This window comes from Pomacea canaliculata, linkage group LG14 (genome assembly GCF_003073045.1).
Source record: "Pomacea canaliculata isolate SZHN2017 linkage group LG14, ASM307304v1, whole genome shotgun sequence".
Lineage (NCBI taxonomy): Eukaryota > Metazoa > Mollusca > Gastropoda > Architaenioglossa > Ampullariidae > Pomacea > Pomacea canaliculata.
Genome location: NC_037603.1, coordinates 18038241 through 18049133, shown reverse-complemented (window position 1 = coordinate 18049133; position 10893 = coordinate 18038241). Strand labels below are relative to the sequence as shown.

The window sequence follows — 10893 nt, the reverse complement described above, 5'->3', positions numbered from 1 at the left end:
TTTTTTCCAGTTCAGAACAGTACTTATCGATACACTTTAATTTCTTTCAACATGTGGAAGGTAATTAATTACGAAACACTTATTTTGAATTTTCATCTATACTAACATCCTCGATGGAGATTGTATTTGTGTATGTACGTATTGAGAACTAAATTCATGATTTAGTGGTTTTTTTCCCTTTCAGTCAGACATATCTTGAATCTCAATTATAATAAACATGAAACTAAAATTAAGTTAATTTTTAGTGTTAATTCATTTAGTGTTCATTGACGCTTCTTTTTCAACGATATACCAGTTGAAGACCTCGGTATGGTAAACAAAAAAGTGAAATTGTTGCTGTGATATTTTAAAGTTTTGTTGTGGTTACGGGAGATGACTTTTCTTGGATGACAACCTGGAAGTGGTAGTATTTACTACACGGGTTGTGGCCAAGTTATGTTCAGTTGTTGATTTGAGTTTTTATTTCCCTCCATCCTAAGGCAGGCGAACTGATGATTCAGCCGAACGTGACAACCTATAGTCCTCCCTCTACTGTGGTGCTCGACACCGTGGAGATCATTGGCTTGGGTTCAGCTGTGACTGATGTCATGGTCGATGGCCTCCAGCTTGGGTCGTCTCAGATTGTGTTCATAGATGGAGTGAGTTCATTGTTCTGAACAATGTTTAACTGTTCATTAGGCGAAATTGAACTCAGATTGTCGTTCGATTCCACCACCCTCACCAGACCCTACACACTTGTCGTATTCAGTCAGCTAGTCAGTCAGTCAGTCAGTAAGTCAAATACACACAATATTTACACACACACAAGAGCAAACACACAAGTAAACCACTGCGCGATACATTATATTATTTTACCCGAGTTTACATACAGGCGCCATTCTTATATAAATAACATCATTTCTTGATTTTGCTTCAACAGAGAGTGCAGTTTCAAAACCTTAATCTGACAGTCCTGACACCTCACACCCTACGGTGGACTGCAGCTTTGTAGACTAGTGTGCAGGCTACTAAAGAACTATGCACACCACACACAGATCAGTGGAGAACATCTATCCAGGTGCTGGAGAACACGGAAGATGAAAGCGCGGAACTACTTTCTTCAACACCAGAAATTGGATGATGATGATGGTGGGGATGAAGACGACGACGAAGATGGCGATGAAGCAGCAACAATAATAAATCTTATATTGAGCAAGGTTTTAGCTAGTAATCAGCACAACGGTACAACACACAAACACACACACACACTAGAAACAGAGATGAATGTGAAAGGTTAGCACGAGCGCTTAGCATTCAGATGGAGTTAGTTCCTTAAGATAATGGCTACAAACGCTACAAAGGTGTGTGAGAGAGAAAGAGAAAGAAAGAGTGCATGTCCTATACTTTGATGTTAAAGAGGAAATCGAATTTTTATTGGTTTTTCTTCTTGTATTTTTACAATTAAAAGAAATGAATGCTTTTTTCTACTTGTTTATCAGTTTAATTATTCTGTTACTATCGGAAATAAATACAAGTTTTTTTCTGAACTTTATTTGGTGAAAAAGAAATGTAAAATTATCAACAAATGGACAGTCCACACACGTTTCACATTCTCTATCCCTCACCCCTTCTGCACACTCTACCCCTGCCACCCTTCTCCGCCCACCATCACTCACACGGGTGCAAACTTTATTTTAACCAGTATTTTTTGCGCCCAAATATTTTCCCCAAAATAGACATTACGCTAACTCTATCCTGTGCCCGAAGTTTTGCAAAATTAACATGGCGGGTTTTTTAAAAATAAATGTGTAGAAGGTTTTAGTTTAAAAGGAATGCCTGACGAAATACTGACTTGGTAATGATGCCTCTTTACGTGTGCACCTCATTGGAAGTGAAGTAATATGCGAACTGAAAGAAGACAGAGAATACAATATTTAAACAACAATTTTGTCTTTGAAAGTAGTACCACAAATTTCGGACTATAAGCCGAGATTTGTTTCCCCTGCGGCTTTAACAGCGATGAGGGTTGTTTGCGGATTTTTCCGATTCCGATTCATTTTTGTGTGAGCTCCATGTTCATGTTGTTACAGTGTTAACTGTTCATACTTTTGTATCAAGACTGCATACAACAGAAGCATTCAGATCATTTGCTCAAGCACACATCCTCATCATGCCGAAAACGAGTGAAATGCCTACAATGCAGCCTTACAAGGTGATGACAATTGACCTGGGCATTGAAAAAGTTGTATATATTAGTAAATAGAGACTTATAAACCAGTCCGGCTTATTTGTGAATAAAGTAGTTTTTTTTATTTAGTGAGTGCGGCTTATATACAGGTGATCTCAAGAGACCGAAATTTACGGTATTCAGAAGCACTAAGTTGTGATGCATCCATCTTCATAAATGAGCTGTAGGTAAAACATACAGTCTACTTCTGCATTATTTTTATTTTCGCTGGCTCCCGACATTCTGATGGAACAGGATTTTCTACTGAAAACGCCGCATAATTTACCGCCAAAATATTTGAAAATTTAGTGTCAGCTTACGTCAGCGATATAAATATCTATAGCTTATTTTGTGGTATGTAAGGGGGAAAAAAAACGAGCAGAATCAAAATGAGCATAGTCGAAGAAAAAACACTCAGCGATAACTCCCCCACCTCCTCCCTCTCACACATACGGTACGGCTATGTAGATAATACGGTTTATATATTTATCACCTTTCTTCTATTTATCCATGTATATCTTTGTATTTTCCCTTTCTTTATGTGCGAATTATTTATGGGTTTTCCTTCTACAGAAATAATGATTTGTGTGCATTATATCGGCAAACGACAATATTACTTCGTCTTGTGCTGTCTTCACTGTTGTTTGGTGGGTTTGGATTGTATGATAATCTTCCCGTTAATTCGTACCGAAATTAAACACGCAAGCACACGCACACACGGTATATATTGCGACTGAATCGGGTATTTCCGTTTGCCGCGCTATTCAAAATTTAAAATTTCCTCTCGTCAGCGGCAGTAGACATATCTTTGAGGAGGCCTGCAGTCGTGCATCGCTGATGATCGAAGGCAATGTTTTTGTTCCATCGATGTTCTGCAGCAACAGCGACATCTAGTGAGTCCATATATGTATATCTATCCATTTTCTGCAGAATTCGCGACTTATAAGGGATAGTCGTTCGTGATCGAATGAGAATAATGAAACATATTGGCTCACTATATTTTGATAGCACTACCAATGTCTTTTCTTCTCCTAAAAAAATAACTGAGCAAGGAATACCAAGAAAAGTACAGAAATAAAGAAAAAAAAAATTTAAAAAAAAATGGATGCACACGTATTTAAAGTTTACAATATCAGGAGGCGACTAGAAATTGTGGATCTTACTTTCCTTGAAGGGTCTGTGGTGACTTACATGAAACTACCTGAAGTAAGGGTGCTTGGGCAAAGAACAGTTCAAGCTGTCATGATTCTTTTGTTGAACTGATGGATTTTTAGTGTTTCTTTTTTCCAATTTTCGACGTTTCTGTTTTGTTGCAGTAATATTTTCCACTGGTCTTTTCAACAGTCCCGTGCAGTGAATTTATCAGAGTGAGTATATAATCATTCCTTTTTATTAATTTAAAGACCAACCTAAATGGTTTGCGGTTTTTTTTTTTTAGATGTCGATAGATGTAGGCGATATAAACATAACCTGTAAATTTCAGCTTCCAAAACCCATCCGTTAATTAAGTATCTGCTAGCAAAGTACGCGATTCGTACCTGCGACCAACGAGCGCCGCTAACGGTGTGTTACGTCACGTTGATACACCGTTCACAACATTGTCAACCGTCAACACCAGTCTCACAGAGAGAGAGAGAATGAGTGACAATTCGGCTTTTTCGGACGTTAGGAAGTCTGCATTTCTCGTGCTAAACAAACAGCTTTTCAAAACCACGAGAAGTGCAGACTGTCAGCGTCCGAATAATCCGAACTGTCGCTCATTCTCTCTCTCTCTGGTGTTTACTGCAGGCAACCTTGTGAATGGTGCACCAACGTGACGTAGCACGCTGTTGTCAGAACTCGTTGATCGCAGGTGCGAATCGTAGCGGATAATCGATTGACGGATGAGTTTTGGAGGCTGAAGTTTGCAGGTTAGTTTTATATTGCCTGCAATCCCTACATCTACTGAATCTGAAAAAAGAAAAACCTCAAACCGTTCAGGCTGGTCTTTAAACTCTATGTGAGTTGTCCGAGCCATACAGTCAAACCCAGGTAACGTGCTTTTTGTAACAGCAGAATGCATGTATTGAAAATAATGTCAGTACAGTGGTGCCTTATATTTAGGTAGAGAATGTTAGTAGTTTGGAAAGCAGAGTTTCTAGAAATTTTTTTTTTCGCTGACTTAGTCGAGAACTCAGTTTGCTATTTAGCCATTTCACTTTTCATTAAACAATCTCATTGAGTACTTTAAACTGGTTTCTGCCAACTATTGACAACTTTGATTTGAAATTTTACTACTTCAAGTGCAATGGCTACATTTAAAGAAATATTTTTTACTAGCAATGAAACAAAAGTGAAAGTAGGATTGCATTGAAGTGGGAAAACACGCCACCTCGGTGCCTAGGTCCCTAACCACTCTGACCAAACTTGGACAGTATTTTCACACACACACGCGCGCAAACAAACAAACAAACAAACAAACAAACAAACAAACAAACAAACAAACAAACAAACAAAAAAATTATAGATGACGATGGATGTTATCGCATTATAGATGTACATTGTAGATTAGTTTCTCTATAGTAATGTTAATGATTACTTTTTCTCCATCAATCTACAAAGCGCGAGACCTGGTTTAAATATCTGGCCATTGTTGCAGGTGTGACAAAGAACTGCAGTGACAGAAATGACATCAGCTCCAGCTGAACGACAAGGGCAAGACGTCCACCTGACTTCCTATCCTCCAGCCGTGGAAGCGGTCACTGAGTTCAGTTCCGTTTCCCCTGAAACAGTCCTAACAATTTTCAGGAGGATGAACTCAGACCGGCGAGGTGCCAGCTATGCACAACGGCCACACACAAGACCTTCTGGACTTTCAGGGACTGCGGATGGCACCAGCCGTGACCTTGACACAGTGCACGTGCAACCTCCTGCTGGCGATCCGTTGGCAGGACCAGGCCTTGACCTGTGCACGGTCAAGGCCTCGGATTTGCTGAAGGAACTGGATTCTATGAGAGGGGCTCCTTCGTCTAAAAGAACTGCTGAACCCAGTCAGCGGGAAAACACGTCGTCCACCAAAGTTTCCGGCGATGAAAAACGCGATATGTCCAGCGCCAATCACGCGAGAATTAATGAAGGGGCGGAGACAGACGTAGCCACGCCCCCGAGTGTCATTCAATCGTCGACGTCAGACACGCAGACGAGACGCTCGACAGAAAACAGTGTTTCTTCGCGACCGAGCGAGGAGGCCTCAGTAGACAAGAGGACGAAAATTAGACACAAAGAGGCTCAAGATTTGAAAGAAAAACTGCTGACTTTGAGAAGAGAAAACCGGAGGCTGAAGGCCAGACAAACTTGTCGTTGGTGTCACGAGCGACCTGCAGCCTTGACCCTTCTGCCATGCGGTCACTATTGTTACTGCGAGAGATGCGGGTCATCTTTCCAGACCTGTCCCATCTGCGGGAAAGACGGTTCTTGCTGATGTCAAAACAATCCTACCTTAAATTAAAGACTAACCCACGTGCAAAATAATTTTCAAATACTAGGTTGATTTCATTTGTGCGAATTTCTTTAAAATCTGCGAGAAAACCTGTTCAGTTTACAAAATGCAGACCAATGAACTTTGCAGTTCTCACCTGGATTTTGGAACCTTCGTCCCCGCGATACCACAAGCGAGATCACCGATTGGACATCGTCTCATGAGCACACGTTATTAGCTGTCATCTTTAGGGGTGTCAGAAATTAGAATGTGATTTTCTTAGCAAAAATAGCAAAAACCCAGTACACATTTTTGTGAGAAACTGATGACAGTTCTATGTTTTGTGATTGTTTCCATATACCATTTATCGGTGGCAGCAATTTAAGCTTAATTTCATGTTTCACGTGACGGCAAGAAAATCTACACATACGCAATTCAATAAAAGATGCTTAATTAGTATTTACTTCATTTGTACAGGCTGGAGGCGTTTGTGACACACGACAACTAAATGCTTTTAGAAATATTTATGTCGGCTCACTCGGCTGTCACTAATGAGCGAGCAGGAGTCGTCCATTATATCTCCATTTGTACCCTCCATTAGCCATGCGGGGGCACGCAATTGACAATTTATCACCTTTGCTTTTTTCCTTATTTTTAAATGATTTGAAACCGTTTTTACTTTATCCAAATGACCTTCTAATCTATTTAAAACCTGGAAAAAAAACGCTCAGGTTTTTTTTTTTTTTTTTTTTGGTTACAGTATTGCACCATGTAAGGACATACCCAGTTCACATTCTTGCCTCCTTTAATTTGAAGGGGGCTGTCCCACTCCCCTATTTCTACGCCACTGAGAGTATCACACTTAACTCAATTCTGACAGTGCCCTTTATGACCAAATATATTTTTAAAAAAAACCAACAAAAACCTATTATGGTCGTGGATTTCTAAAATAGACAATACGACAGCTTCTGTAATTCTAGAATGTGTGAGAAGTCCTTATTTTGAAAAAATTTTGTTCTACCATTAATAGGCAATTACAATATTTTATAAAAATTTATTTTATTAGTTTTCGATCACAAATAAAAACTGGTCAGTGGAGGTGTAGCGGGATGAATGAGCAATATGAATCGTTTGTATGGATCTTCTAGGGTTGTTGAATGAATTAGCAGACATTCTCGTGTATTTTACTAAATCAAAACCGCTTTCTGACGTGTATTTACTCTTTAGCAAGCTCGCGCAGGGATATCAAACAAAAATAGTCCACTATCCACATCACTTGCAAGCTATAATAATTTGAACGTTTCATTTGTTTATCAACTGTTAAATTTAACCTTGTTAGGTTCAGTACATTCTCTTCGAATGCCTCGCTCAACTGGCTCAACGATTCATATTGCTACAGAGGGAAAAACCAGAGGTGCTCGTGCAAAAAAAAAAAGAAAAACAAAAAAAAAAAAAAAAACAAAACAAAACAAACAAAAAAACCAAAACAAAACCAAAAGCAAAACACAAAACCCCCGAATCCTACTTCCTGGGAAAACACGAGGCTCTTTCTCTTTCCCACTTTTTTCCACTCGGGAGGCACTAGAACATGGGCGCGAAGGTCAGGAGAGGCACAGCGCCATGTTTTGAATACAAGTCAGTTGGTGCGAAAAAAAAGTTTTTAACGAGCCTTGTAAAATGTTTAAGAATTATAATTGTCAACATCGTCTCAGCGAATATAGGGAGAATAAGAATTAAGATTAATGTTTTTGTCTACGGATTGAACATTTAATTACTTATTTACTTCTCTCCATTATTCTCTATATTTTATATCTTAGTTCTTCAGATATTCTGTACATTATAACTGCCGAGGCACATTTAATGAAGCCCCGATCATAGACAATAGAAAATCTGCGCCGGTCAAGCATGCTATCATTTAATTGTAAGCTCATTGGAGATGAAATTGCATTTTTGCGTCGCGACAACATTCTGTTTTAATTTTAGAACAGATAAGATGCAGGTTAACTCCGAAGTTTCATCATCAACTTGCAACCACCTATGTCTATACCATTGGAATTATGCAATGTTTATTTACGAACTTAGTTGTCTATAAGTGTTCTCGGTTACGCTCTTTGTTCTAAATATAAAACGGAATTTCCCCCCACGCGTTCTAGATGATTCAAGTCTAGACTCGATAGGGTATACACTATATATATATGTTGGGCTGTGACGACAACGCTACCTTTAACGGACTCGATCGTTTCGAGTGGTACAACGTGAGCTACAATCCGGGTATCAAACTGGTAAATATTTTGTTCCACGAAGTAAAGTGAAAAACAGTTTATTAAGCAGTCTTTTTAAAAAAAATGTACAGCTCTGGAATAAGATGTTTCTTGTTTTATTTACATCGAACGTCTAGAAAGCTATATAGTATGGCATAGTTTTGTGCAGGCACACAACTTTTTATGTTTATTGTTGTCATTTTTTCCTCGACTGCTATAATTATTTCCTTATTTTGTTAAACTCATATTGTTCTGCTTATTTATCTTATCCAATAAACACATTTCCAGGAACATCGACTGTGTCTTTGTCAAAGATTCTTGACAGTGAAACCCGTCGGTTGATTCTCTGGTTTGTAACTACTCATCAGCCACAGTGATTAAATACAGTTAGTAAATAATAACGTAAAAAACAAAACAAAACAAAAAACAAACAAACAAAAAAAAAAAAAAAAAAACAACAACAACAACAAAAAAAACAACCAAAAAACAAAACCCTGAGCCTTCTATTTTTGTCAGAGTGTAGAATTTTTTTAATTTATGGGTTTTCTTTCTTGTTCCTCATCTTGGAGTTTCTGATGGAGATTCCCTACAACACTTTAACTGTTTTATGTCTTGAGAGACGAATGACGATGTCTGAACATTTAACAGACTATATATATATATCAGCCCTTCGCGCGATACGTGTAAACACTAAGAAGTGCCAGCGATTTTTTTTTCCCACAACAGCTCTGAGCTTTTCCATGGGTGCTCACAGAACAACTCGAGAATCAGGGAGGAAGCTTCGTATCCACCAGCCGTCGTGGCTGTCGCTGAGTTTAGCCAGCGGCCAGTCGACCTCATTTACCAAACTTACCTCAAGCTGAGGTCACGCCGGAAAAACAGCCATAAAGCTAGGTCATCGTCGGCGGCGGATGACTCATCATGCCTGCGTTATGACGTCATGTCGGGAGCGTCCTTTGATCCGGACTGGAAGTTAGGTGACGAAGATGATGTCATCGATGCGCAGCGGCTTCTAAAAGAAATCGACGCAACAAGCAGCGCGGAAAATCACCTGCCGTTGTTGTTATCTGCTCAAGAGGTATATAAAGCTTCGGACACCGATGATAATTTTCTCGAGATGGAGACAGACGGCGACAGAGAAGCGACCTCGGCGTCAAGTCTTCCAGACGTCACACGAACGATACATCAACGAGCTCGACGATGATGACGGCTGCTGCTAGTCTGTGCGAGGATCAGCTGGGGCCAGGTTCTGTAGGGGCTGCAATAGGAAGAACAGAACATCTAAAAGCTCGACATCGGATGCTGAAAGAAAAACTGTGGGCTCTCAGGGCCGAAAACCGGAAACTGAAGGCAAGGCAGATTTGCCGAGAATGCCGCCAGAGACCGGTGGAGCTGACTTTGCTTCCATGCGGACACTTTTGCTTTTGCCAGCAGTGTGGTTCGTCCTTCCATGCGTGTCCAATATGCCGTAGGACCATTCTTGCTGATGTCAAAACCATTGTATCCTAATTAAATAAATAAAAAAACTACTTCACCTTCTCCCAACCTCAAAGACTACACCACTACTACCGAACTACCATATCTGTACAACGTTTGCATATTCCAGAGTTGTCAGCTCGTGCTTCAGTTTGAATTAATCAGTAACTATGTCCACAGATTTTGATCACAATGGAAAAAAAGTACCAATTTTTCATTGCCGCATCAGCTGTATTCCTTTAAAATAATGATCATTGTAACTGCGACTTTTTTCGTCTGAGCATCTGTATAAATTATTTGTTACTGTTGCCAATTTTATATGATATATATATATAGGAAATAATTATATTGAATATACATGCATTGTTATAACAAAGTATTTGTTTATTACCAGTTCTACATACTGAATATATATGTTTATATACATTGAATGTATAAATTGTACATGGACGTAATATTTTATGTAATGACGTCGTGAGCTGTTTGTAGAAATAAATATTTGCTGTAATACAAAACAATCATTAAAATTTTTTTATTAAATTCATAATAAGCACGATGTCTTGTTTGCACATCTTATGATGAGTTAAGCTAGTGTAACTGATGCAAGCTTGGTACCCGGAATGTTCGGTGTGAGATTGAGCAGTAATTCAGTCCAATACTTTTTCTTTAAATCTGTTTGTCCAATCCTTTTTCTAAATATTCTTTTTTCTTTGCTGTAATAAATCGATCAGTGTCTGCGAGTCTCTACCAACTCGTTAACAACGTACATTTAGCCCAATATAAAAATACTTATGTTGCTACGCTACAAATTTACAAAATGTCTTACTTTTTACAGCTCAAGTAAACGTAGAGAACGGGAATAGGAGGAGTGGGGAGAAGACTAAAAAAATGACTCTAGCTAAACAAATACGGCTCTTTCACTCTTTTGACTGAGAATACAACAATGAAGCGATTCGAACTGTGGACCAACGATCAACAGCTAATTTCCAAGAAAGTTGTCTCGCGATTCGGCAACGGAACAAACACCTCAAATACGTCATGTCTAAAAATAGTTGCTCTTGATAGCGCAGACTCAAAAAACTGAAACTGCGAACGACTGCATGAAGTTATAGACAAGGGCGCGTTTCAAACGTATATGAAATCCTTACCAGTTACGCACTGATGTGTTACGTAATAACCGAAGGCAGAGACGGGGATTAACGTCTCTGGTAAATATCCTGATCGAAATCAGTGTAAGAATAAGAGGAAGCATTTTAAAAACAACAGTCAGAAAAAAAAACACAAAACCATGGAGATGCCGGGGATCGAACCCGGGGCCTTTCACATGCAAAGCGAACGCTCTACCACTGAGCTACATCCCCATCTTACTTCTCTGCTGAAAGCCTTTATATAAAAAAATATAAACCAAAATTTTTTTTTTCATTTTGAGTCTAGTGATTTTAAAAACAAGTTTATTTTTGTGACCAGTCTTGGACGCTTAACTTGTAATACAT

The 10893-nt window shown here is 39.0% G+C and overlaps 1 long non-coding RNA gene and 1 other non-coding gene across 2 annotated transcripts; one reads left to right on the top strand and one right to left on the bottom strand.

Annotated features, from left to right (window-relative positions):
• The first annotated feature begins 2639 nt into the window (after positions 1 to 2639).
• LOC112555228 lies at positions 2640 to 6614 on the top strand. Its single transcript, XR_003097425.1, has 3 exons — positions 2640 to 3099; positions 3523 to 3573; positions 4845 to 6614. It is a non-coding gene; the product is annotated as an uncharacterized LOC112555228 (long non-coding RNA).
• Positions 6615 to 10689: 4075 nt separating this feature from the next.
• Trnaa-ugc lies at positions 10690 to 10761 on the bottom strand. The gene has a single exon. It is a non-coding gene; the product is annotated as a tRNA-Ala (tRNA).
• Positions 10762 to 10893: the final 132 nt, after the last annotated feature.